The sequence below is a fragment of the Felis catus genome, chromosome B3 (assembly GCF_018350175.1).
Source record: "Felis catus isolate Fca126 chromosome B3, F.catus_Fca126_mat1.0, whole genome shotgun sequence".
NCBI classification, from domain to species: Eukaryota; Metazoa; Chordata; class Mammalia; order Carnivora; family Felidae; genus Felis; species Felis catus.
In genome coordinates this window covers 10130563-10157061 of record NC_058373.1, presented here as the reverse complement: position 1 = coordinate 10157061, position 26499 = coordinate 10130563, and the positions used below count along the sequence as shown (strand labels likewise).

The following is a 26499-nucleotide window of genomic DNA, read 5'->3' as shown; positions in this document are numbered from 1 at the left end:
CAAAATCACATGAGCGAACCCACCAAACCAGGCATAAGCCCGATCTGCAAACTTCCCAGCCAACCAATAGACGTGGGAGAAAAATACTATCTGGTTGTTTTGGGGCAGGTTTCTTCTGGAGTCCCATTAGCAGTATCAGCCCTAAAACGTGTGATCTTACTAGGGTAGGCATCTAAGCTGCTCTGCTCTGCGTGCATGTTCATTGGGATACTTCCTCCTTATGGTTTAGACATCAGGAGGGGGCTGGCCATGCCACACAGTGTCTCAGCCGTTTCAAATCAGTAGACTGGCATGCCATTGGGCAAGGTCACTGTGATGTGGCCCAGAGAGACAGATGAGGTTTGCAAGGCAGCAAAACTAAAAGCCGGACCTCAGAGGGGAGAAATTTACCCAGGTAAATGTCACCTTCTGAGGTATCGTGGGAGACACCCTGCCAGTCACTCTTACGGGGACCCAGCCACATCATATCCTATTTCACAGAGACTTTGACAAGATTCTCAGACATCTCTCCACGGGACACCTTGCAGTAGCCCCACTGTACCACGACCAGTGGTTGGAGCTCTCAAATCTGCAGAGGAACTAAGTCTCAAGGGGACAGAGCAGCAAACTGTGGTCTTCATACTAACCATACAAGATAAAAGCTTCGAATAAATGCATCGAATGATACTAGGTAAGTCAATCCATGATCCTCTGCAGGTGAGTCTACTTCCAATCAATTCTAACACCTTCCATAACCACAGAAACTATATCGTCCTCAAAGAAAACAAATAATAACTAGCAAGAGCAACATAAGCAGGGCTGTTTAGTAAAGGTGACACTTTCTTTTACAATTGGGGAGGGGGGGCGGAGAGGAAGAAACAAACATAACATTAAGGTTCCAAAAGAAACTCAAATACTCTATCTGGAGGAAAGATATCTGAACACTGTTTTGCCCTCCTCCCTCATTCCTGTGCCCCTGGTTGCCTTGCAAAGATTTGTACCTCTGCTTGCTGCATCGGCTTATGTTCTGAGTGACCACAGGAACCTATACCTTCTAAACATAGAGTGTAGGATCTCAGCCGGTTCCTTAAACAAGAGCTGGGGACATGAAGCTTAGTGACAAATATAAATCATGAGAGGCAATACCCCAGTGACCTTGCGGCGTCTGCCCCCTCAAGTCCCACTGCTGATCCCCTCACTCACTCAACCACAGCCTCCTTGGCCTCCTTTCTGATTTTCCTATGAACACATCTCTCTCCTATTTCAGGGTTTTTGCAGGTGCTGTTGCTCTGCCCGGAATGCTTAGTCTCTGCATCTGGCTGGCTCGCTCCCTCACTTTCCCAGGGGTCTGATCAAATGTCATTTATCAGCAAAGCCTTCCCTGACCTGGCTGCATAAAAAAAAATAACCATCCTTACCCCACCCTCTGGCAGAACTCCTCATTCCTCTTACCCTGCTTTATTCCTCTCCATTAGAACGCATCACTGGCTGATTCACTTTCTAGTTACTTAGTTATTTGTTGTCTCACAGACACACACACACACATACACACATACACACACTAAGCTCTTTCAGGATAGGGGCTTCATCTAGTTCAGTTCTGCATTCCCCACACGTAAAGCAGTCTCTGGACACCTAGTAGGTACTCAATAAATGAACTGCAATTTCTTGACCATTTACTTAGTGCCAAGCAATTTATGTCTGAAAATTATTCAACAAGGAACAAATATTCTTTAAGCATCCACTATGCAGCTATTGTAACAACTCTTGTTATCCCCACGTTACAGATCAGAAAATCAAAGCTCAAAGAGAGGCTATGTAACTTGCCCAAGACTGTTTGCCCATCAAAGCCCAGGTGCCTTGCAGAGGCCAGCCTGCTTTTCAAACACCTTAATGACGGTTCGGATTTCCAAACGCATGTGATACGCATCTCTGCCAAGCACGCATCACACAAAAGCTCTCATTTCTCATCACCCACCGCAGCTTCTGTGCAGGAAGAAACATCCCTTAGATTGGATTTTCCTCTCCCAGAGAGCAGGCTGGTAATAACAGCTTCCTTTTTCCTTTCCTTTCCACCCATTGAGACATAATCAAGGTCAGACCTTTCCTTTTGAACTGGGCTGGCACAAGTACAGACAGGTCAGGGACACAAGGGGGGAGAAGACAGAAGTTCATGTGCTCTGAGAATCCCCCAGAAATTTCCAGAATCCTTGCCTTTGAGAAGTACTGCTTCAAACCCTTGTTGGTCCTGGAGTTTAGGAAAACAATCAATTTAAAAAAAAAAGACGAAGAACCTGACAGGCATTGTGCACACTTCTGTGTTTTGTGTCTGCTGGGTCTGGGCATACAGCACAAGCGCCCGCCCTGAAGTGACTTGCAGAACTCTTGCCCATCCAGTTGCCCACCCAGTAGGTAGGATGTTGATGGGGTGGGAGAGCGATGTGGGTCGCTCACAGACCAAGGGACCAAACAGAGGGACACAACCCTGCGGAAATCCTTCCGTGGCATGCCTCATCTGTGAGCGCTTCGTTTGAAAAACAATCGACTGGCACAATTATTTCCTCCCTCCTCCCTGCGCCCGACACTCTTTTCTCCCACCTACATGACTGAACTCATCACACTTCATTATTACAGGTGTTTCTCCCTGACCAGGTGTGAGCTTCTGGGGAACATGGACTTTGTTTTCCTCACCGCTGCATCCCCAAGGACTAATCCAGCCTCTGACACATCCTAGGTGCTGGATGAGTATTTGCTGACTCAAGAAAGATGCAGAATGAGCCTGTACCGGACCTGCTGCATTGAGTGGAGCCCGCAGGACAAGCCACCACCTCTTCTGGAAAGGGCAGGAGGCAGAAACATAGAAGAGGTCCAGTAGAGCAGAACGACCCCGGAGCTGGCCGCAATGCCCAGTTCTCCCCGCGACACACACCTCTCGCGCCCCTCAATCGCCACTCCTTGAACCTCAAAGCCACCCATGTTGACCTCCCAAACCTGCTTTAAGAAAACAAGCAGGGACCCCCTTGCACCCCACCCCACCCGGCTGCTCTTAGCAGAGCCCAAGACAACGACGTTAAGTTACCTTGAAATGGAGCTAGATTGCATCTGCAATTGGTTCAAGGGTCGGGTCTCAGCAGTCCTGCTGGACCCTGGACAGCAGACACAGCTAACACCCGTCTGCGGAAGAAACGGCTGTGCCTCGCTCCTCCCTGGCTAAACGCGTTTGCTCACCCGTCCCTGCAGAACAAATGATGTTCTTTTCCTTGCGCTAAAATCCATCTCTAAACAAATCCTATCTGCCTCCCTAAGAAACGGCTCCCACGCCCGCGGAGGGCGCCCTCCACATACAGAGACACACACTCGCCGATTGACCCCAACCCAAGCCACCAGGTGTAAGCAGGTTTTTCCTCTGTTCTTTAGGAACAGACCGCCCCCCACCCCCAGGCAAAACCCATCTGCTTGGAAGAGAACTCAAACGAAACGCCCTGGCTGGGAAGCCTATGCAAACGGAGTTAGCAAATGTCAGTAGCCTAAGTTGCAGAACTGCGTGGCGCTAACAGTTCAAACCGCGTTTAAAAAACAGCCCTTGGGAATGCCACCTTCAATGAAGCGCGCAGCCGCAGGCAGCCGGCAGTCCTCGCCGCTCTGCGCCTGCTTTCCAAGACTCTCCCCTGGCTTTGGTGCCATTTACTATCAACAACATTCACAGGGAGCAAGCGGGTACGTTGCGGCCCCGCAGGCGAGCGGGGGAGGCCCCTGCAGCGCGGGGTCGGCGCCCGGCCGGGTCTGCAAGCACCCGAGCGAGAAACGGCGTCGCCTACCTGGGTGGGAAATCCGCGGGCCGGAGGGATGCGGGAGCGGGTGCGGGTGCGCGCGGAGTGGCGTCCGCGCTGGCGGCTCGGCCCCGCAGCTCCGGCCACCGTGGTGCTGGGGCGATCCGGGCGGAGGCAGGAGTCCGCGGCTGTCACACCTGCATCACGGCGCCCACGCCGCCGCCGCCGCCGCCGCTGCCGCCTGCCCAGGCGCGGCACGCAGCGCGCCCCCGCCACTCCGAGAACCGAGGGCGGGCGGCTCCAGGCTCCTCGGTGCGGCGGGATCAGATCCTAACCCGCTTTCTCCCCGGCCTGGGCATTAGCGGCATCCGCTGCAGACAGCTCCCTGCTTCTAAATCCTTCCTGATTCCAGGCGGAGTGAATGGGAAAGCTGGCTGGGAAGGGGGCCGGCGGAGCCCCAGGCTGTCTGGATTTGCAGACCGATAGATGTCAAACTTCTTACTCCTCGAGTTCCGAGTTTGGTAGCCAGCTGATTCCGGGAGTTACCTCGCTTCGCTCTCTCCACCCCGCCTGGAGCGAGGGGGCGCTGTGTACTCTGGATGCCCTCTCACCAACTCCGAACTAGGACGCACCAGAGGACCGGACTCAAATTCCTGGCAAGGGGAATCCTCTGCTAATTTCATCGCCCAACTATCTTAGATAATGGATGCAATTAAACCGCTCTGTCTTGCTACCTCATCGGGGAACCGAGAAGAACCTATTTGGCGAGTGGGAAGAAGGAGCAAGACGCGGGGGGGGCTTGCTGCATCGAACAGGCCCCCTCCACCTGTCTCCCTCCTTCCAACCCCCCTCCCCCCCGCATCCATGCACAGAAGACTTCACCCTGCAGTGAAAGGCTCTTTTCAGGACCAAAGCTCCTTCTAGAAGGAAGGGAGAGGCAACCAAATGACACTGGAAATTCGGAGGTGAAATCAAACAACGTATCGCCCAGAGGGGGGCCTGGCCCCCTGGGTCTGGAACTGCTTTCCTTTTCTACTAGTGCTGAAATGCTGGCAGGTCCGGAAAGACTTCCTCTTCCCCACCCAGCACAAGACACCATCACGAGGTCCTGGGTCCCCCCACCCCCCGCCCCCGCCGTTGTCACTAGCTCTACAGTCAGTGCGCAGCTGGCCAGCTCCTATGTCCCCGCCCCGCTCCAGCCCCCCCCCCCTCCGCCCCAGCATCCCTCACTGGGATCACCCCGGGAGCTCCCACTGCTCAGCCTCCTAAACTCATTTCTTAAAATGTAAATGTGATCTTGGCTCTTTCTTACCTACAACCAGGCACTGGTTTCCTAGTGGCCTTAGAAAAGCTGAAACTCTTCTAACGCATCTCATTCAGTCACCAAAGGGCAAGGCCACTCGCAGCCCAGCCACCCCGCCCCCACCCCACCCCCATCCTTTCCCCCTACTCCGGTGATACCAAATTTTCCTGCCTCGCGTTTGGTGTCACCCCCAGGCCTTTGCACATGCTGTTCTGGCTTGCCTGGAATGTTCTGTCTCCCACTCTCCTGTCCCTAATGCCTAATGGTTCTCAACTGAACAATCTGTCCTTTGGGGAATTCTTCCCTCATCCCTGCAATAACCCAGCCACCGACTACTTCCTCCACCACAGCACCCAACACATTACTAAAGTCAGCTGCCTAATGTCTGTCCTCCTCACTAGAACATAAGCTATAGGAAAGCATGATCTCTTGTTTGCTGCTGTTGCAAAGGCCACCGGGCATGTAGTGTCTGCTCAACCCCCATCCAGATTAAGATATCGAACAGCTCTGGCATCCAGAGCTTTGTTTGTGCTCCTTCCCAAGCAATAACCACTCATCACCCAGATGTAACTCGCTATTCTCACCTCTTTCCACACCAAGTAGTATTGCCTGTTCTTGAACTACATGGGAATGGAATCATTCAGTGGGTATTTTTTGTGTATGGCTTCTTTTACTCCAACATAATGTCCGAGATTCATCCATATTGTTATATATATTCATAGGACATTCTTTTTTATTGCCATCTCGTGCTCCACTGCCTGAGTATAACACAAGTTATGTATCCCTTCTGTGGAGGGTGGACATTTGTGTTGCTTCCAGTTTTTAGCTGTTATGAATAAAGCCACCACCAATAAAGTGTGTGACAGGTGTGTGCACTTTTCCATTGGGTGTGTAACCAGGAGTAGAATTGCTAGGTCACAGGATAAGTCCATGCTTTGCTTTAGTAGACACTACCATACAGCTTTGCAAAGACGTTGTGCCAATACAGTCCCACCTGCAGTATGAGAATGCCAGATATTCCACTTCTTTGTCATAACGTGGCATCGTGTTTTTAATTTTAACCATTCTCCCTGGTGTGTAGTGATACTTCAGTGTAGTTTTAATTTGCCTTTCCTTGTTGACTAATGATGTTGACCTTTTTAATGGCTTATGTGGAGCACCTGGGTGGCTCAGTCGGTTAAGCCTCTGACTTCAGGTCAGGTCATGAAGCCACTGTACATGGGTTCAAGCCCTGTGTCAGGCTCTGTGCTGACAACTCAGAGCCTGGAGCCTGTGTTGGATTCTGTCTCCCTCTCTCTCTGTCCCTCCCCTCCTTGTGCTTTGTCTCTCTCTCCCTCTCTCAGAAATGAATAAAAATTTTTAAAATGGCTCATTGGCCATTTGAATATCTTTTTGTGAAGTGCCATTTCAAGCCCTTTGACCAATATATTGGTTTGTCTTTTCTTATTGATCTGTAGTCATTCTATTTACTTAATATGAGTCTTTGATTAGATATATGTAGTTTTAACATCTCCCAATTTGGGGCTTATGTTTTTCTTTATTTTGATGAAGTACAATGTATCAGTTGTTTCTTTTATGATTAAAATATTAATCACATAATTTTGGAGGTCCTGTTTAAGAAATCCAATCTACCTGAGGGTCAGGCAACTATTATCTCTATGTTTTCTTGTCAAATGACTTTTTGTTTTACCCTTCCTATTTTGGTCTCTGTTCTATTCATGTATGGAATGAAGTCGGTCAAAGTTTATTTTGTCTCCATAGAGACCCAGATGTTCCAGAAACATTATGGGAAAGACCACTTTTACCCTTTGGCTTATAAGTTTGGGGAAAGTCAAATAGTTGAAAATCCATGTATCACTTTTGACTTTCCCAAAACTTAACCACCAATAATGTACTGTTTACAAGAAGCCTTACCAATAACATAAATAGTTGATTGATACACATTTTGTATGTCCTATGTATTATATACCGTATTCTTACAATAAAGTAAGCTGGAGGGTGACTAAAAAATCGCGAGGGTAAAATACATTTACAATACTGTTTTGTATTTATCAAAAGAACTGCATATAAGTAGACCCATGCAGTTCAAACCTGTGCCCTTCAAAACCAACTGGATACGAAAACCCACAACATATTGTTCTCATTACTCTTTTAAAAAGTCGGTATTTTTATATGTATATGACCACATAGTTTCCAGTGCTACTGGTTTTCATTCCTTCCTGGAGTTGTGCATCTATTGGAGATCTTTTTACCTCAGTCTGAACAACTCTTTTTAGTATTTCTTGTAGTGAAGTTCTGCTAGAGACCAACTGTCTCAGTTTTTCTTGGCATAAAATGTCTTTATTTTACCTTTACTTTTGAACATTATTTTTCACTATGTACTGATTTTGTAGATGAAAGTCTCTTTTTGTTTAATCATTTTAAAGACATCATTCATTGTCTTCCTGCTGCCACACTTTCTATTGAAAAGTCTGCTGTTAGTCTTGTTATCACTTCTTTGAAAGTAATCTCTTTTCACTGTCTTTAATATTTTCTTTTATAAGTTTAATTATGATGTTCCTATGGATTTTTTCTTTATATTTATCCTGATTGTAGTTCTCTGAACTTCTCCGAACAAATTCTCAGCCTCTATCTTTTCAAATGTTGTTTCTGCCCTATTAACTCTCCTATGCTCTTACATCAAGACAGAGCACATACATATGTTCCACATAATTAAACCATTTTGATATCTTCCTACATTTCTATTACATTCTATTTTTTCTATTCCCTTTTTACCCTCTCTGTTCTTTAGCTTGAATATTTTCTATTGGCTTTTCTTTGAGTTCACTAAACTTGTTTTCTGCTGTGACCAATTTGCTGTTAAACACATCCAATGAGTTCTAACTCAAGTCTAAATATTACATTTTTTAATGTCCACTTGATTACTTTGCATAGGATTTTTTGAAGTTTTATTTTTGTCCATTTTGTTCATCCTTTCCTCTATTTTCTTTGATGTATTTGTAATAATCTCTACTAACTTCAACATGTGGATAATTTAGTCTCCTTAATTATCTTTTCCTTTATATAAATTATTACTAACAATTTTCTTGCCTCTTTGCATGTATCCTGATTTTTAATTGTATGTGAAGAAACCATTGAAAACTGAACTTGTTATTTTCCTCCAGAAATGGCTCACCATGCCTCTCTTAGGTAGACAAGATGAGGTGTCGATCACCTTGATCTATTCAGGAATTAAGTTTCCAAAGAGCTGGATAGTAGCTTTACTTAGACTAATTTCACCCACTTTTATATGTCTCAAAGATGAAATCTGTCTTATGTTTGTTGTAGGACATCACTTCCAACGGAAATTTTTCTCAGAAGCACTGTGAGACTGCAAAATATTTCATCTGCCTCTCCAGTCCAGGACTGGCTTCATATACCCCTAACTCAGTGCTCAGCAAATATCTGACATTTGAGCATTCTCTAGATTTCAAACCAGCATATCAAGCCATATAGTAGTCTAAATCTCTGCTGGTATAGTCTCTCTGCCTATTTCTCAGCCCATGATCAGACTCAGCAAATCTGCCTAAGGAAGAAAAAAGTAAACTCAGCTCACCTAGAAAGAGCACCTCTGTCTCTGGAAGTTCGTTTAGTCCTTTTTGCTTCCACCCTCCTCAGATATCTTTTAAAATATGATTTCTAATTTCTTTTCTAGTTGATCAAAAGATTAATGGCTTACCATTACTTATTAAATCTCACTGGAAGTAGGAACTGATTTGCTAACTCTTTAATCCTCCTGACATTTTTATGAGATAGTTACCATGTTCATTTTCAGCTGTGTAACTTGCCAAGGATCACATAATAGCAAATAAGGAAACCAGGAGATGGGCCTAAGCTCTCTCATTCCCAAACTAGGGCTGATGCTAGCCATGATGGTATATTGCCTCCAATGGATGGGAATATCCTTTTCTAATAGGTGAAGAAATGCACATTCTGATTTCTGACTGAAAATCTGAAGAGAAGACCATTTTTTAAGCCTTCCTTTGGGATTTGTTTTGAGTCAGATATGTAAATTAATTACTTTAAATGCAAGGCACATCTCTTACCAAAAATTTTCTATAGAAACAAAATTACCTTTTTCTATCGCTCAAGACCCAAGAGATAAATTTCACTTGATCAAAAGCCTTTTTTGTCCCTGTTTTCTTTAGGAAACATAAGGGACAACTGTCAAATTTTCCCTGTCCTCCTCCCACAGAATACTACTGTTAATTGTGACAATTCCCTTCAATAATACAAATACATCATAGAGAACACCTTCATTTTATGGTTTTCATGTTTGGAATGTAAGTGACCTCCTAAACAGCTGGATTGGAACAACAAAGGTTAAGATTAGAGCAAAAACTGGAAATCCACAATCAATTTGTATTTTGAAAAGAACCAAAGAATACCAGATGAAAGCCTAGAGGCCATCAGGCAGTTATTGGTTCATGGCTACAAAGGATAAGTCACAACATACGTTATGATGTGGAAACAAGCACATTATCAAACAGTGTTCATTGACTCTTTGTGGGCCTTTGCCTAAGAATAATGTGATAATGATAAACTCCTTCTAGCTACAGTTTTAACCGGAGAAAGGTTTAAGATGCAAAGAATCAGAATCTCTTCCACTTCCTGTCCTGGCAGGAAGGAACTTCAGATTTGACCATAATAAAATCCAGTTCATCAACTTACTAAACAGACTTAGGGTTGTTGGTTTTTAGGAAGGAGAGTCGTGTGAGAGTGCAGAAAAAAAAAAAATAATAATAATAATATAATCATTATTATTATTATTATTATTACATAAAGAAAGCAATGGTCTGCTTGAGAGCAGAATCATAAACCCAAATCTCGAAGAGGAAAAAAGAAACCCACAAAATCCTATGACAGGATTTTAAATATTCCTATTACCTTTTGCTGCTTGCCAATCAACCAAAGAAGGCCGTGATTTCCTTGCATTGGGATGTCTGCTAGACTCGTCGGTTCATTTCCTGGATTATCACTCTATAAATTTTGATGCTTCAATTATGCTACCATCAAATGATGTTAAAATTCCACTCTTTGTGTATTCACAAAAGGCCTTTAACTCTACCTGCCAGTGTAACAATCAACTTAACGGCTGTCTTTACATGTGTTTACCACTTAAAAGGTATTGAATGAAAATTTTTGCTAATCTTCATAAACAGACTGCAAGTTATGCACATTATTTTTATTTTATAGATAAAAAAACAAGCTTAGAGTGGTGAGGTGGTTTGCCTAAAGCCACACAAACAGGAAAAGGTGGGGCTAAGAGTTAAATCATGAGATAGTTCAAAGCCTGGGCTGGTTCCATAAAATTGCCCTTCTTCCCTTGGAAGTCTTGGCTCCTCTTCACTTTGGTTCCATTCCAGCTGTCCTGTCTTATCCCTTGTCACTTCCAACCCCCCACCCCCATTCTACCCAAATTGGTCCATCCCTTCAAATATTTGGTACTTACTTTCTCTTCTGCATCCTTGCACACATAAATTCCTCAAAACAATTTTCAGTCCTCAGCCCTATAAAAAGCCAATTTCTCTTTCAAGTTCCTGCTGAGATTCTATCTCCTCCAATAAATCTGACGAAACCACCCTATTACCTCTGCCAGCTCTCCACAGCAATCTCTCCGTCCCAGATATGTCTATGACATGTATTCTGTACTATTTGTTCATTCATTCATTCAAGAGAAGTATATTAACTTCAAACAATGGAGACACAGAGACAACTAGAAGTGAAATCCCGTAACAGATATACAAAGGTAAGGTATGTTTCAAAATGCATGAACGGGGTAGCTGGGTGGCTCAATGGGTTGGTGTCTGAACCTCGATATCCACTCAGGTTGTGATCTGGTCGTGGGAATGAGCCCTGAGCCAGGATCTGCACTGGGCATGAAACCTGCTTGGGATTATCTCTCTCTTTCTCTGCCCCTCCCCCACTCACACTTTCTCTCTCTCTCTCTCTCTCTCTCTCTCTCTCTCAAAAATAAACATTAAAAAATGTATTAACATATACACCTATATGTACAACCATATTAATAATAGCTGACATTATTGAGTACTTATTATTTACCAGGCACTATGCTAGGCCACGTACATGTTCTAACTCAATCTTCAGAGCAACTCTCTGAAGTACTTTTTTATTTGTGAGATTACCGATACACAGTTCAAACAAGTTTTCCAAGGTCATAGAGCTAGGAGATTGAACGAATTAGCTTCAGAACCTGTGCTTTCAAAACCACTACCATATTTATGTTCAGATACATCACAGAGGAAACAAGCCTGCCTCATGGAAGACTTCACAAAAGAGGTGATGTTTTAACAGTCTTGAAGAAGGATGAGTTGATCAAGGGGACCAGAAGATTGACACTGTAGTTGGTTCCCTAGCACCCAATCCAGTCTTCTTAAGCAACTGTGAAGTTTGGAAAAGTATGGAGAAGATGGAACCCCATGAGGGGCCCATGACTGGTTAGTGAGGTCAGTAATTCCAGTATTTCCAGTGCTCTGGTCCATGACTCACTCAGAAACTCAAGCCTAATAGCATTTCTTTGCAACAGAAATTGGTTCAAGAAAGTCCACGAGATCACACTGAAGAGAAAACTACTCTTTCTCTTCTCCTGGACATGAAAAACGAAATAAGTAGCCCTGCTTGCTACTGGCAGTCATTTCACAACCATGAAGAGGACCAGCATTAACCTGATGGTCACGGTTTTCATCTGAGTTGCCCACTCCTCAGCCAGGATTTCACCTTCCACCTGCTTTTCACCTAACTCTCCACCATAGGAAGTCATCAGTTGTAATGGTGGTTCAGGCCGGGGCTTTGAACCACCCTCCTTTCCACCAACAATGGAGTCCTCGCCACCATCTGACTAGTGAGTGATCCAGTCACAGAATCCATCCTGAGTGAGCCTGAGGCAGGGGTTCATAAGCACCTAGTCTACCCAAAGTGACCCCCGGGAACAAGACTGGGGAGACTCTGAGGAGCAAAACAAGGGGAAAAGGAAACTAAATACAAGGGCACATTACCAAACTAGTCACTACTGTTGATAGATGGACGCTTCTGCTACTGGGAAACTCTGAGGAGTTCTATAGACTATAACTCAGAAATGTCACCACTGGATATCTGGAAGAGTGAACCATTTTTCTGCCAGTTTTCATCTCCCATTGGTCAAATGTTGCCCATGAAGTGTTAACTTCTTCATGCTTGCAGATTTGCATGTGCACCAGCGTCCAGCTGGCCCTTTCGTTCGTTCCCACAAGAGCCGGGAAACGGGTATTGGAAAAGGCCTGGGGCAGAAAGTGAAAAACATGGCGTACGCAGCTGAAGCAAGGTGCCGATACAGCTGTGCAGAGCTTACCCCTGCACGAATGGCTAGATTGGAGGTAGAATGAAGTATCTACACAATAGTACCAGATGTCACAGAGAGAAATCAAAAGCACTTGCAAGCCCAAGGTCATTATCCAGCTGCTAGAATTTGGCTACCTCTGTAGCTCCAGTTATGTGAGGACAATAACTTCCTTATTGTCGAAGCCACTTCATTCCTTTTAACCCTCTCCCCTTTCTTAAAAGGAGACTACTAGAGGAAATGTGTACATATATCATGTGTGAACTGTGACACGGGACGTAGCTGGAGGAAGGCAGCCAGAAATATAGAATTTGTTTTCCTTGAGACAGAAGATTTGTTTTCCTCGTTGGTTGCAAAGCCTTAATGGTACTGTGTTGTCCATGTTCAAAATTGGTATTTTTTATAAAAACTAAAGCATGTTGTCTTTTCTGTAATCTGAAGCTAAAATCCTGCCAACTTTTACAGAGGGCATTCCATACAGAAGAAATAATAAGGACAAAAAAAGCAAAAAAAGTCATTAATCAGCTCAGTTTTTCATTCAATAAATTTAGGGTGCCTCTCATGTTCCAGTTGTTGTCACTGACAATACAACAGGGAAACACACAGACAAAATTCCCCACTATCAAGGTGCTTACAGTCTGGTAAGGGAAACAGACAGTAAATGAATAAATAGGAAGGGGGGAAGGTAAGACGGACAGTTTTTTAAAAATTTTTTTAATGTTTTATTTTATTTTTGAGAGAGAGAGACAGAGCATGAGTGGTGGAGGGACAGAGAGAGAGAGAGACATGCACACACAGAATCCGAAGCAGGCTCCGGGCTCTGAGCTGTCAGCACAGAGCCCGACGCGGGGCTCGAACTCACAAAATGCAAGATCATGACCTGAAGTCAGATGCTTAACCAACTGAACCACCCAGGCACCCCAAGACTACATAGTTTTAAAGGCTCATTTGGCTTCTGTATTAAGGACAGACTGTAAGGGACAGGAGTGGAAGCAAGGAAACCAGTTTAGATGTCAAGGCAGTAATTTGGGCTAGAAATGATGGTGGCCGGACAAGAGTGGTGAGAGGTATCCATTCCCATCCCCTTTATTGGGTATGTCAGTAAAATCTTTGAGGAGGCAGATGGCTGAGAAGGAAAAATGAACTCCAGAAGGACAGAGAAAGAAATAACATAGAAAAGGGCACTGGGTGAGTGTTAGAGAGGACATTTGATTGGGAGTGGGGATGGGGGGGCAAGTATATGAAAGAGGCACAGATTTAAAGAAATGTGGGTTATGAACTGAATCCACTTTAATGTTAAACAATAGGCATATGATTGATAATACTGGAATTACTTTTAACTACTTTAAGTCACTGGGTTGTGTTTCTTTAAATATAACACCTTGCAAAGGCTGGACCCTGTGGGACCCAAAATATATCGGGTTGCACTGAATGAAATTTGTCCTGTTTAACACATTTTGAAAGTGATTTTAAAATATGTCTACTCCTTAGTTTATTAAACCTTTCCCTCTGGAATACATTAAATATCGACTCCTGCAAAGAAAATTAGAAAGAAGGCATTTAGATATGAATCAACCTAGAACCAAGATCAAAGGGAGTCTTGTCAGATAGAATGTAGTTCAGAAATGAAGTTAACTAGGGCGCCTGGCTGGCTCAGTCGGTTAGGCATCCAACTTCAGCTCAGGTCATGATCTCACGGTTCGTGGGTTCAAGCCTCACGTCAGGCTCTGTGCTGACAGCTCAGAGCCTGGAGCCTGCTTTGGATTCTGTGTCTCCCTCTCTCTGCCCCTCTCAGGTCATTCTCTCTCTCTCTCTCAAAAATAAATAAACATTAAAAAAAAATTTAGTGAAGTTTACTAAGTCCAGACTCCTCACATTAATCGTTTCATCATTCATATTTCCAAATATCTGCACTTTCTTAAACCAGCCCCTTTTCTTTCCCTGAGAGAGATGCTTGGTTCTTAAGGAGCCCCAGGGTTTAGTAAAGACAAGTGTATGAAGTAAAGTATGAATCATATTTGACCGTGAGGCCAAATCTTTGTGATTTGGTTGGTCTCCTTTCCACACTCAGTGGAACAGTAAAGTAGAGGAGCAGCTGGATGACCAGTTGAGCAGAGAGCACTGTATGGCCTCCTGGTTTAAAACACTGGAGGGGCACCTGGGTGGCTCAGTCAATTGAGCCTCCAACTCACAGCTGAGCCTCACAGTCGTCAGACTGAGCCACGCATCGGACTCCATGCTGGGCGTGGAGTCTGCCTGAGATTCTCTCTTTCCCTCTGCCTCTTGCTCTCTCTCTCTTCGAAAAGAAAAAAAAAATGGGACAACAAATATTTTTTTAGTTTACTCATTTATTCTGAGAGACAGAGAGTGAGCAGGGGAGGGGCAGAGAGAGAGGGAAAGAGAAAGAATCCCAAGCAGGCTCCATACTGGCAGTGCAGAGCCCAATGTGGGGCTCAAACTCACAAACCGTGAGATCATGACCCGAACTAAAACCAAGAGTTGGATGCTTAGCCAAATGAGCCACCCAGGTGCCCCAACAATTTCTTCCTTTAAAATGCAAGTATAGGGGCAGCTGGGTGGCTCAGTCAGTTGAGCACCTGACTCCTAGTTTTATCTCAGGTCATGATCTCACAGTTCACGGGTTCGAGCCCCACTTCAGGTTCTACACTGGTAACTTGGAGCCTGCTTGGGATTCTCTGTCTCCCTCTCTCTCTCCCCCTCCCCTGATCACACACTTTGTTTCTCTATCAAAATAAATAAATAAACTTAATAAAATGAAATGAAAAGTATACAATGGAATATTACTCAGCAATCAAAAAGAATGAAATCTTGCAATTTGCAACAACATGGATGGAACTAGAGTATATTATGCTAGCAGAAATAAATCAGTCAGAGAAAGACAAATACATGATTTCATTCAAATGTGAAATTAAAGAAATACAATGGATAAACATAGGGGAAAGGAAGGAAAAACAAGATAAAAACATAGAGGGAGGCAAACCATGAGAGACTCTTAAATTTTTTTTTCAATGGTTATTTATTTTTGAGAGAGAGACAGATAGAGTGTAAGTGGGGGAAGAAGAGAGAGGGAGGGAGACACAGAATCGGAAGCAGGCTCCAGGCTCTGAGCTGTCAGCACAGAGCCCGACTCAGGGTACAAACACAACCACGAATGAGATCATGATCTGGGCTGTAGGCAGACGCTTAACCTACTGAGCCACCCAGGCACCATGAAGAGACTCTTTTTTTTTTTTTTTTTTTTTTTTTTTTAAATTTTTTTTTCAACGTTTTTTATTTATTTTTTTTGGGACAGAGAGAGACAGAGCATGAGCGGGGGAGGGGCAGAGAGAGAGGGAGACACAGAATCAGAAACAGGCTCCAGGCTCTGAGCCATCAGCCCAGAGCCTGACGCGGGGCTCGAACTCCCGGACCGCGAGATCGTGACCTGGCTGAAGTCGGACGCTTAACCGACTGCGCCACCCAGGCGCCCCATGAAGAGACTCTTAAATACAGAGAAGAAACTGAGGGTTGCTGAAGGGGAGGTGGGTGGGGGGATGAACTAAATGGAGATAGGTATTAAGGAGGGCACTCAGTGGGATGAGCACTGGGTGTTATACGTAAGTGATGAATCACTGGGTTCTACTCCTGAAACCAATACTATACTGTATGTTAACTAACTTGAATTTAAGTAAGTAAATAAATAAATAAAATTCAAGTATACTCTGAGAGTATCTATAACACCTCTAGGCACTTATAACAACGCCCCAATTATCGAGGATGGTAGGCAATGGGGCACTGACAAAGACTATCAGGAAGAATCCTAAAAACTAAGGAAATCAGGGAACCGAAGCTCTGGTCCATCTCTGCCTAGTATCTAGATTTATAGCTTTATGAAAGGCACATCGCTTCAACAAATGGCATTGGGAAAACTGGACAGCCACATGAAAAAGAATGAAGAGCAACTTTATACCATATTCAAAAATTAATTCAAAACAGAACAACGACCTAAATATTAGAGCTGAAATATAAAACTCTTAGAAGAACACGTAAGAGGAAATCTGCATGACATTGGATTTGGCATTGCTTTTTTATACGACACCAAAAGGACAGGAAACAAAAACAAAAATAGATAAATTGGACTCCATCGAAATTACAAGCTTTCGTGCATCAAAGAACATAATCAATGGAGTGAAAAGCAACCCACAGAATGGGAGAAAATATTTGCAAGTCCTATATTACAGAAGGGGTAATATCAAAAAAATATATATATAGAACTCCTACAACTCAGCAACTAAAACCAACAACCTAATTTTAAAAATGGACAAAGAACTTGAATAGATCCTTCCCCAAAGAAAATATACAAATGCCAATAAGCACATAAAAAGATGCTCAACATCACTCATCACTAAAGAAATGCAAATAAATACCACAATGAGATGCCACCTCACATTCATTACAATGGGAAAGAAAAGAAGGAAGGAAGGAGGGAAGGAAGGAAGGAAGGAAGGAAGGAAGGAAGGAAGGAAGGAAGGAAAAGGGGGAGGGAGGTGAGGGAAAAAAAGAAAAGAAAGGAGAGAAAAGAAAGGAAAACAAGAGACAAGAAGTGTTGACAAAGATGTAGAAAAATTAGAACCCTTACACCCTGTTGGTAGAAATGTAAAATGGTGCTGCTTCTATCGAAAACAGTTGTTCTTCAAAAAATAAAAAATAAGCCACCACTTGGGTGGCTCAGTCATTTGAGCATCAGACTCTTGATTTCGGCTCAGGTCATGATCCCAGGGTTGTGGGATACAGCCTTGTGTCGGGCTCTGCACTGAGCATGGACCCTGCTTGAGATTCTATCTCTCTCTCTCCCTCTGCCCCTCTCCTCCACTCTCATGCTCTCTCTCTGAAATGAAATGAAATAAATTAAAATTAAAATTTAAAAAGAAACAGCATTAACATTTGATCCAGCAATTTGACCTATGGGCATATGCCCAAAAAGAAATGGAAGGAGGGACTTGAAGATATATTTTTAGACCCAAGTTATACCGGCATTATTTACAATAGCCAAGCAGTGAAAGCAGCCCAGTGTCCATCAATGGATGAGTGGATAAACAGAAGGTGGTTTACACATACAATGGACTATCAGTCAGTCTTTAAAAAGAAGGAAATGCTCTGTAGAGGCCAAGATGGCAGAAGAGCCTGGAAGTTGTTTTTGCATCTCTCATCCCTGAAATGCAGCCAGATCAACACTAAACCATCCTGCACACCTAGAAACCTGATTTGAGGATTAACACAACAATCTGCACAACCTGAACCACAGAACTTGGCGGGTATGTGTTGCAGAGAGGTGAACTGGGGGAGAGAGAAGCTGTGGAGGGCAGGGAGCTGTTTTTGCTTGTGGAGAGAGGATGGAGACGGCAGGTGGGTGTGGAAATACGGGAAAGCATCCCTCCCCTCAAGGCGGCTGGAGAGAAAAGAAAGAGCATGCAAGGGATTGAACAAAAAAATGGAGAAAGGAGAAAGGAGAGAGTTTAAATTCCATTAAGACTCTATGAACAGGGGGAGAGCAGAGTCTGAAACTCCACAGCTCATTAACTGGCAGAGCTCTGGTGGGAAGGGTGAATCCCCAGGAACGGAGAGCTAGGTCCTCAGGGTCCTTAGGCCACACAGGGAAAGAAGGTCCCCCTGCTGGGAGGACCTTGGTAGAGGCTGTGTGACCATCCCACAGGCAACGGTCCTAGCAGACCCGTTGTGTTGTGGAGAACAACCACATTCACTGGTGCTGGAACAAGGACATAAAATGGGAAACCTGGCACCACATGTGTGTTGTGATTTTCCATAATCCCTGAAAACGCTGCTGCTACACGATTGCATGAACTTTTTCTGGGGCGGGCTAGCACCCAGCCAGTCTCTGGGCATGGGCAGCAGCACGGTCCCGTGAATGTTCCTGAGTGCGGCCGGCACCCGGCCAGTGCTCGGTGAGACCCTCCCGCAGAGGGGCGGAGCAGGTCAAAGCCACGGTCCCTAAGAAGTGAGGGGTCGGGAAACACAGCCACATCCAAGAGAAACTCAGGAGGGAGGCGCCACCAAGCAACCTGATGGCTTGGTCACAGTGTCAAAGCAGGCAGTGGCAGAAGCTGGAGACAGGACAGGTGTGCGACTGCTGGTGGGGAGAACGGAGTTGTGATACTAGAGTCTGGTAGCTGGGTGACCCCTTTTTCACCACTCCCTGCGCATGCTCATTAGCACCTACAAGCGCCACAACAATTCACCCCAGTAAGCTAAGCAGCGCCATCTAGTGGAGAATGGAGCTGTTACACTAGGCCCCGCCCAACTGGGCCAACCTCTTCAGGAACACAAGTCTCTCTCTGTCTGCTTAGTTTCTGGACTCTAAAGGGCTTCATAGTTTGGCTTCTAGGGGAAATCGATGTAATTTGAAACATATTTCAGTCTGTTCACTGGTCCATCTATTCCATTTTTTTCTTTTCCTTTTCTTTTCTTATTCTTGAATACAGAAAGAGAAAAAATTATTTTTATTTTCCATTTTTATTAAAAATACTTTTCTTTAATTTTTTTCTCTACAATATTTTTTATTTTTGTAAATTTTTCAAATTTTACTTCCATCATTCCAATTTATTCTATCTCACTATATTCATTTTTTCAAATTTTTAAACGTTTTCCTTTTTTTTTTTCTTTTCTTATCTTTCCCTTTTTTCTCTAATCTATCGAGCTCCTTTCCACAACTAGACCAAAACACACCTAGGATCTAGCATCATTTACTTAATTTTTTGTGTTGTTTTTACTTTTCAATTTTAATTTTTTTACCTTATTAATTGCTTTTCTTCCCTCAAAATGATGGAACAAAGGAATTCACCCCAAAAGAAAGAACTGGAAGAAATGACAGCCAGGGACTTAATCAACACAAGATACAAGCAAGATGTCTGAACCAGCATTTAGAATCAAAATAATAAAAATACTAGCTGGGATAGAAAATAGATTAGAATCCCTTTCTCTGGAGATAAAAGAAGAAAAAGCTAGTCAGGATGAAATAAAAAATGCTATAATAAGCTGCAATCTTGAATATATGCCACGGTGGCAAGGATGGATGAGGCAGAAAAATGAATCAGCAATATAGAAGACAAACTTATGGAGAATAATGGAGAAAAAAAAAGGGAGACTAAGGCGAAAGAGCACGATTAAAGAATTAGAAATCAGTGACTCATTAAAAAGCAACAACATCAGAATCATAGGGGTCCCAGAAGAGGAAGAGAGAGAAAAAGGGGTAGAAGGGTTATGTGAGCATAGCATAGCAGAATCCTAACCCGGGGAAAGACACAGACATCAAAATCCAGGATGCACAGAGGACTCTCATTAGATTAAAAAAAAAAAACCCACCATCAATAAGGCATATCACAGTCAAATTCACAAAATACTCAGGCAAGGAAAGAATCATGAAAGCAGCAAGGGAAAAAAAGTCCCTAACCTACAAGGGAAGACAGACCAGGTTCGCAGCAGACCTATCCACAGAAATTTGGCAGGCCAGAAAGGAGTGGCAGGATATACTCAATGTGCTGAATCAGAAAAATATGTAGCGAAGGATTCTTTATCCAGCAAGGTTGTCATTCAAAAATAGAAGGAGAGATAAAATGTTTTCCAGACAAACAAAAGTTAAAGGAGTTTGTGACCACTAAACCAACCCTGCAAGAAATTTTAAGGGGGACTCTCTGAGGGGAGAAAACAACAACAACAAAAACAAAAACCTAAAGCAAGAAAGACTAGAAAGGACCAGAGAACACCAGAAACTCCAACTCTACAAGCAACATGATGGCAATAAATTCCTATCTTTCAGTACTCACTCTAAACATCAGTGAACTAAATGCTCCAATCAAAAGTCATAGGATAACAGAATGGATAAGAAAACAAGATCCATCTATGGGCTATTTACAAGAGACCCACTTGAGACCTAAAGACACCTTCAGATTGAAAGTAAGGGGATGGAGATACCATCTATCATGCTAAAGGTTGCCAAAAAAAAGCCAGAATAACCATATTTATATCAGACAATCTAGACTTCAAAATAAAGAGTGTAACAAGAGACGAAGAAGGGCATTATATCATAATTAAGGGGTCTTTCCACCAAGAAGACCTAACAATTGTAAACATTTATGCTCCAAATGTGAGAGTACCCAAATATATAAATCAATTAATTACAAACATAAAGAAATTCCTTGATAATAATACCATATTAGTAGGGGACTTCAAAACCCCACTTAGAACAATGGACAGATCATCTAAACAGAAAATCAACAAGGAAACAATGGCTTTAAATGACACACTGGACCAGATGGACTTAAAAGATATATTCAGAACATTTCATCTGAAAGCAGCAAATACACATTCTTCTCCAATGCACATGGAACATTCTCCAGAATAGATCACATACTGGGACACAAATCAGCCTTCAACAGGTACAAAAAGATTGAGATCATACCGTGCATATTTTCAGACCACAATACTATGAAACTCGAAATCAACCACAAGAAAAAAATGTGGAAAGATAATACTTGGAGACTAAAGACCATCCTACTAAAGAATGAATGGGCTAATCAAGAAGTTAAAGAGGAAATTAAAAAGTACATGGAAGCCAATGGAAATGATAACACCACAGTCCAAAACCTCTGGGATGCAACAAAGGTGGTCATAAGAGGAAAGTATATAGCAATCCAGGCCTTCCTAAAAAAGGAAGAAAGGTCTCAGATGCATAACCTAACCTTACACCTTAAAGAGCTGGAAAAAGAACAGCAAATAACACCCAAAACCAGCAGAAGACAGGAAATAATAAAGATTAGAGCAGAAATCAATGCTATCGACAACAAAAAAACAAAACAAAACAAAAACAGTAGAACAGATCAATGAAACCAGGAGCTGGTTCTTTGAAAGAATTAACAAAATTGATAAACCACTAGCCAGTTTGATCAAACAGAAAAAGAAAAGGACCCAAATAAATAATATCAAGAAGGAAAGAGGAGAGATTACAACCAACACAACAGAAATACAAACAATATAAGACAATATTATCAGCAATTATATGCTAATAAAATGGGAAATCTGCAAGAAATGGACAAATTCCTAGAAACATATACACTACCAAAACTGAAACAGGAAGAAATAGAAAATTTGAACACACCCATAACCAGTAAAGAAACTGAATTAGTAATCAAAAATCTGCCACAAAAAAAAAAAAAAAAATACAAGAATTCAGGGCCAGACAGCTTTCCAGGGGAATTCTATCAAATACTTAATGAAGGGTTAACACATATTCTCTTGAATCTTGAAGCTGTTCCAGAAAATAGAAATAGAAGGAAAACTTCCAAACTCTTTCTATGAAGCCAGCATTACCTTGATTCCAAAACCAGACAAACACCCCAGTAAAAAGGAGACCTATAGACCAATTTCCCTGATGAACATGAATGCAAAAATCCTCAACAAGATATTAGCCAACCGGATCCAATAATACATTAAAAAAATTATTCACCACGACCAAGTTGGATTTATACCTGGGATGCGGGGCTGGTTTAATATCCACAAAACAATCAATGTGATACATCACATAAATAAAAGAAAGGATAAGAACCACATGATCCTTTCAATAGACACAGAGAAAGCATTTGACAAAATACAGCATCCTTTCTTGATAAAAACCCTCAAGAAAGTAGGGATAGAAGGAGCATACCTTGAGATCATAAAAGCCATACATGAAACACCCAATGCTAATATCATCCTCAGTGGAGAAAACCTGAGAGCTTTCCCCTAAGGTCAGGAACAAGACAGGGATGTCCACTCTCATCACTGTTATTCAGCATAGTATTGGAAGTCTTAGCCTCAGAAATTAGATAACACAAAGAAGAAAAGGCATCCAAATCGGCCAGGAGGAGGTCAAACTTTCACTCTTCGCAGATGACATGATAACCTATATGGAAAACCCAAAATATTCCAACAAGAAACTGCTAGAACGGATTCATGAATTCAGCAAAGTTGCAGGATATAAAATCAATGCATAGAAATTGGTTGCATTCCTATATACCAACAATGAAGCAACAGAAAGAGAAACCAAGGAATCGATCCCATTTACAATTGCATCAAAAACCATAAAATACCTAGGAATAAATCTCACCAAAGAGGTGAAAAATCTGCACACTGACAACTATAGAAAGCTTATGAAAGAAATTGAAGACACAAAAAAATGGAAAAATATTCCATGCTCCTGAATAGGAGGAACAAATATTGTTAAAATGTCGATACTACCCAAAGCAATCTACATATCAAAATAACACCATCATTCTTCACAGAGCTAGAACAAATAATCCTAAAATTTGTATGGAAACAGTGAAGACCCTGAATAGCCAAAGCAATCTTGAAAAAGAAAACCAAAGCAGGAGGCATCACAATCCCAGACTTCAAGCTATATTACAAAGCTGTAATCATCAAGACACAATGGTACTGGCACAAGAACAGACACTCAGATCAATGGAACAGAATAGAGAACCCAGAAATGGACCCACAAACGTATGGCCAACTAATCTTTGACAAAGCAGGAAAGAATATCCAATCGAATAAAGACAGTCTCTTCAGCAAGTGGTGCTGAGAAAACTGGACAGCGACATGCAGAAGAATGAACCTGGACCACTTTCTTACACCATACACAAAACTAAACTCAAAATGGATGAAAGACCTCAATGTAAGACAGGAAGCCATCAAAATCCTCGAGGAGAAAGCAGGCAAAAACCTTTTTGATCTTGGCCGCAGCAACTTCTTACTCACCATGTCTCCAGAGGCAAGGGAAACAAAAGCAAAAATGAACTATCGGGACCTCATCAAAATAAAAAGCTTCTGCACAGCAAAGGAAACAATCAGCAAAACTAAAAGGCGAACCGACAGAATGGGAGAAGATATTTGCAAATGACATATCAGATAAAGGGTTAGTATCCAAATCTACAAAGAACTTATCAAACTCCACACCCAAAAAACAAATAATCCAGTGAAGAAATGGGCAAAAGACATGAATAGACACTTCTCCAAAGAAGACATCCAGATGGCCAACCAACACATGAAAAAATGCTCAACATGACTCATCATCAGGGAAATACAAATCAAAACCACAACAAGATATCACCTCACACCTGTCAGGATGGCTAACATTAACGACTCAGGCAACAACAGATGTTGGGGAGGGTGTGGAGAAAAAGGATCTCTTTTGCGCTGCTGGTGGGAATGCAAACTGGTGCAGCCACTGTGGAAAACAGTATGGAGGTTCCTCAGAAAATTAAAAATAGAACTACCCTACGACCCAGCAATTGCACTACTAGGTATTTATCCAAGGGATACAGGTGTGGTGTTTCAAAGGGGCACATGCACCCCCATGTTTACAGTAGCACTATCAACAATATCCAAAGTATGGAAACAGCCCAAATGTCCATCGATGGATAAATGGATAAAGAAGATGTGGTATATATATACAATGGAATATTACTCAGCAATCAAAAAGAATGAAATCTTGCCATTTGCAACTACATGATGGAACTAGAGGGTATTATGTTAAGTGAAATTAGTCAGAGAAAGACAAAAATTATATGACTTCACTCATATGAGGACTTTAAGAGACAAAACGGATGAACATAAGGGAAGAAAAAATAATATAAAAACAGGGAGGGAGATAAAACATAAGAGACTCTTAAATATGGAGAACAAACAGAGGGTTGCTGGAGGGGTTGTGGGAAGAGGGATGGGCTACACGGGTAAGAGGCACTAAGGAATCTACTCCTGAAATCACTGTGGCCCTATATGCTAACTAACTTGGATGTAAACTAAAAATATATATATAAATTATTTTTAAAAAAAGAAGGAAATGCTGGCTCATGCTACCACATGGATGAACCTGAGGACATTACATTAAGTGAAATAAGCCAGTCCCCAAGGGACAAAGAGTATATGATTCTACTTATAGGAGGTACCTAGAGCAGTCAAATTTGTAGAGACAGAAAGTAGGATGGTGGCTGCCAAGGGCTGGGGGAGGAGGATGGGAGTTGTCTAGTGAGTAGAATTTCAGTTTTGCAAAATATAGGGAGTTCTGGGGATGGATGGTAGAGATGGTCGCCCAACAACAGGAATGCACCAAATGGCACTGAACTATACACTTAAAAATGGTTTAGATGGTAAGGGTGCCAGGTGGCTCAGTCGGTTGAGCGTCTGACTCTGGATTTCGACTCAGGTCATGACCTCACGGCTTGTGGGATGGAGCCCCACATCAGGCTCTGCACTGACAGCAAGGAGCCTGCTTGGGATTCTCTCTCTCTCTCTCTCTCTCTCTCTCTCTCTCTCTCTCGCCCTCTCTTGCCCTCTCTGCTCCTCCCCCCCCCACACACACACAAATAAATAAAAAGCATTCTTTAAATCTTTTTTAAAAAGTGGTCAAAATGGTAAATTTTATATACATAAAATATAGTTTACGACAATTTAAAAAATGTTTAAGATAATGAATAGAAAATGATTTCACAGGGGCGCCTGGGTTGCTCAATCAGTTTAGCGTCTGCCTTCGACTCAGGTCATGATCTCCTGGCTCATGAGTTCAAGCCCCGTGTGGGGCTCTGTGCTGACAGCTCAGAGCCTGGAGCCCGCTTCAGATTCCGTGTCTCCCTCTCTGTCTGCCCCTCCCCCATTCTCTCCCTCTCTCTCAAATATAAATAAATATTAAAAAAAAAAAAAAGAAAATGCTTTCACAGTGTGGCATGTACAGAATGTACTCCAACCATAATAAACTGCATACCTGTCATCATATCACTACGTTTTCTTGAGTGGAAGCCCAAGACAGTGCCAACATGTCACAAGTTCCTTTCTGGGAAAAAGCACTGTAGTGGGATGATATCATCAGAAATTTTAGAAATGCCTGAGAAATCATTTAGTCCCATTCCCCGAAAGAAGACAAGTTACAATGCCTTGACAATTCTTAGAGTTCTTATTTCTAAAATGAGAGGTTTAGACAATTTAATTAAACCGTCTGCAAGTCCTTTCCTCTGTCACAGTTCTCTGTTCTGAGTCAACAGTGTGTCAATGTATTCAGGTCCTCCAGGAGGAAGGCAGGCTAAGGGGTTTTGCTCTGGATGTTTCAGTACATATATACACACACACACCTTGCTTCAAGCAGAGACGCTCACTTTTCATACGCTGCAGTTATGTTCAATATTTACTTTCTTGAAAACATTTTTCTAATTTAAAAAAAATCAAAAGCTACATTTTTCAGGAAGCCAGCTAAGCGTCCTAAGTAGAGGTCAGCCTATGAGAAGCTGGGGTGTGGAACCAGGCATGGCATTGGATGGCTAATAAAAATTCAAGGTGCACTGACGTAGGAAAAAATAAGAACTGGATTGGTAGGAGGTAGCAAGCTCCTCCTTAGTTATTATGCTCATTTTGGTCTCAAAGTCTTGTGTTCTTCTTGAAAAGAGAACAGAAAATTCACAGGTATAATTTCTATGTAGAGCAGAACCCACCGTATGTCAATCACTGGGGAAGCCACATCTGACCGATCTGACTATGGTCAAAGAATCCTTTCTTAGAAGGAATGGGACAAAGGTTAGCTTGTATAGGAGGCTCAGTTGGTTAAGCGTCCAACTTTGCTCAGGCCACGATCCCATGGTTCATGGGTTCTAGTCCCGTATCGGGCTTGTGCTGTCAGCTGGGAGCCTGGAGCCTGCTTGATTCTGTGTCTCCCTTGCTCTCTGCCCCTCCCCGACTCACAGTCTATCTCTGTCTCTCTCAAAAATAAATAAACATTACAAAAAATTAAAAAAAAAAAAAGTTTTGTGACTTAAAAGACGTAAGTAAATTTCACTTGTTTAAAAAATTCACTTACCTGGCTTCCTCAGCCTACTATTCACCGGGGTGAATTCTTGTCATTGTTAAAAACTCAGCTCATTTGTGGAGCGCCTGGGTGACTCAGTCGGTTGAGTGGCTGACTTCAGTTCAGGTCACGATCTTGCAGTCGGTGGGTTCAAGCCCCAAGTCTGGCTCTGTGCTGACAGCTCAGAGCCTGAAGG

At 42.7% G+C, this 26499-nt stretch overlaps 1 protein-coding gene across 3 annotated transcripts in view; it reads right to left on the bottom strand.

Moving 5' to 3' along the window:
* SV2B (synaptic vesicle glycoprotein 2B) overlaps positions 1–26495 on the bottom strand; it is a 211803-nt gene extending 185308 nt beyond the window's left edge. The window contains exon 1 of one of the 3 annotated variants that reach the window (XM_019831918.3): positions 26316–26495. The gene's annotated coding sequence lies outside the window, so the exon portion shown is untranslated. Of the gene's footprint in view, positions 1–3058; positions 3387–3797; positions 3920–26315 lie in introns of those variants that run through there. The other 2 variants (XM_003986847.6, XM_019831915.3) reach the window with 2 other exon arrangements.
* Between the last annotated feature and the right edge of the window lie 4 nt (positions 26496–26499).